The 2,884-nt window shown below is 39.3% G+C and overlaps 1 pseudogene; it reads left to right on the top strand.

The window, feature by feature from the left end:
* Positions 1–691: 691 nt before the first annotated feature.
* LOC102264037 lies at positions 692–1,582 on the top strand (annotated as a pseudogene).
* The last annotated feature ends 1,302 nt before the right edge of the window (positions 1,583–2,884 follow it).

Raw genomic sequence — 2,884 nt, forward strand, 5'->3', positions numbered from 1 at the left:
ATGGTAGCAATTCTCTTCTCTTCATTATTCTTTTTTTAAAAAAAATACTTTTTTATTTAATCCTCAACTGAGGATATTTTCCCATTGATATTTAGAGAGAGTAGAAGAGAGAGGGAAAGACACAGGGAAATATAGATGTGAGAGAGAAACATTCATTGATTGGCTGCTGTAGGAGCCCCAACGAGGGCCCTGGCCAGGAAGGATTCACCCTTTCTTGGGGTTAGGGTTCATTAGAAGTCCCTCTTTGACTTCTTTGGTCAGTTAGCTCAGTTGATTGAGCATCATCCCATGCACCAAAAGGTTGCCGATTTGATTCCTGGTCAGATAAAACCCCTGGTATTGGTTTGATCTTTGGTCTGGGTGCCAATAGGAGGCAATCAATAGATCTTTCTCTCTCACATCAATGTTTCCCTCTCCTTCTTGCTCTCTCTCTCTCTCTTCCACTCTCCCTTCCTTTCTGTCTAAAATAAATTAAACACATTTTTTAAAGTTCATCTTTTTGATAGTTCCCTTATCTTACTGTTTTATTTCAATGAACTGGAGCTCCTATTCCTTCTCCATGGATGCTATATCTTCTTTTAGGGAGGACTTGAGTATATCTTAATGGTTTCTGTGTGCCAGGACCTAGCAAAGTGCCTTGTACCCATAGGAGCTTATGTAATGTTTGTTATTCAATTAATTAACAAATGAATTAGACTGTGAATGGATATTGCAATGCTATGACTGATAGAAAGGTAAGTACTCAGTGAGTCTTAAGGGATAGGAAAGAATGTTTGGGGCTGGAAGTTGTGTTCAGGAAACTTAGAATGATTTTCCAAAGGAATGGATTGGTAAGAAATGTGATATTAATGAGGAAAAGAAAAGAAAATATATAATTTAGGTGACTGAGGATACCTGACTCCTGATGACCTGTCCTTTTAGCCTAATTTCCTTTTTAGCCTACTTTTCCCCACCATACCTTTTGCCCTTGCCAGGAGCTTTTGTTAGTAGAGATGATGATGGGCCTGGGTCTCCTGTTGCTGGTCTTCATGCTGGGTCTGTGTCTGACCCCACTGATCCTGGCTCAGAATGACGACAGGTACAGACTCTTCCTGGCCCAGCACTATGATGCCAATCCAAGTGGACACAATGGCAGATACTGTGAAACCATGATGAGGAGATGAGGGCTGACTTCACTCTGCAAAGACACCAATAACAACATCAAGGTGGTCTGTGAAGATAAAAATGGAATGCCTTACAGAAAAAATTTCAGAATAAGCAGGTCACCTTTCCAGGTCACTACTTGCAGGCATAAAGAGGGTCCCTCTGGCCTCCCTGCCAGTACAGAGCCACATCAGGGTCCATAGACATAGTTGTTGCCTGTGAACATGACTTGCCTATCCCTTTGATGAGTCCTTTTACCGTCCATAACAAGCAGGCCAGTGGCCCAGAGTTGGCTCTGCTCTCCATTCCTGGCTCTTCCCCTACACACTCCAAAACAGTGGTGACTACATTCCTTGCCAGGGGCCTAGAAAATGAGCTGCCTGGATCTTTTGTTTTCTGTTTCACATTATGTTAATAAATAAAAATGTCTCTGAAATCATTAAGAATCAATGTCTTCTCATGAATTCTTGGCCTATTGATTTTTCCCCATTTTCTCTACTCAGCTGCCCCCAGAGAGGATGGCATGGAATACAAATGCCCTTTTGCCTATCTGGTAGTGCTTTCTTAGTCAATAGGGAGTTAGGCTTTACCTTCCTGTCTGTGTAAGGATGTTAAATTCATCTTACAGAGAGAGCTGGGAAATTCAAGGGCTCATGGCTGTGAAGCAAAATTTTCAGGAGGAGAAAATTATTCTTGCTGTCAAGTAAGACAATAATACTTTTAGAAGTAATGTTTAGAACTAAATACCAACAGATTAATTAAACTTTCTATCTACCTCCCTCTAAAACTACCTCTCTCTCTCTCTCTCTCTCTCTCTCTCTCTCTCTCACATAAACACACTCACACCGACACACCAACACACACACACCCCTGCATGAACACCAAAATTCACTCCTAGTATGCATCTCTTGTCTTAGGCAGGAGGTAATTTTGAGTTGCTTTGACTAGACTGCTCCCAGAGTATTCTCCTGGTTATTTCATATAAAAATTAAAAAATTTGATTACTTTCCATTATTTTCTCTTTAAACTTTTATTTTATCAATGGATGTCAGGCAATTGTGAGGTCTTTGGGAATTTATTGAATGATTCCAAGCTTATCCCTTATTCTTCTTCATCTAGATTTGTTTTCAAGAAAACACATACTTAGGTGAATAAAAACTTTCTTTATAAAATATATTAATCAATTCACAGATTTAATGGTTGACTTCCTCTTACATTATTTCTATGAACAGGTGCCTGAATATTTTATTTATAAAGTGGTTGTTAATAAATTAAAATTATGAATCACTAGTTTTGCAGTCTTTTGAATGAATATATGACTGTACTGGTCACAGTATTCACAATGGTATCCTCTCCTGCTGCATACATTGCCCTGAAATGGGCCAAAAGCCTTGCTTCTTCAAAACCCAGGTTATAGATCAGTGTCCAGGTGCCACCTGGGAGAGCCCAGTCTCACTGAAAGTATTTAAAGTTATGCAGGAAGAAGAAATGGAGTAAATTACTGGTGCACACTCAGCACACGAATCTTTCTTCCTTGAGTGAACCTATTTCAAACTTGATATCACTGTCATTTTTTCAGAAAGTAGGAAAAAGAGTTTTCCAAACCTCTCCTAATAGAAAATTTGCCTTTTTGTAAAATCCAAAAACAACAACAACAACAAAAAGAAACCCTTAGGATGTGAGAAAGGTTCAGATTTTGGTAGAATATGTGGACCCTTACCCTTTCCTCAGGTTCTCCAAC

This window comes from Myotis brandtii, unplaced genomic scaffold, assembly GCF_000412655.1.
Source record: "Myotis brandtii unplaced genomic scaffold, ASM41265v1 scaffold28974, whole genome shotgun sequence".
NCBI classification, from domain to species: Eukaryota; Metazoa; Chordata; class Mammalia; order Chiroptera; family Vespertilionidae; genus Myotis; species Myotis brandtii.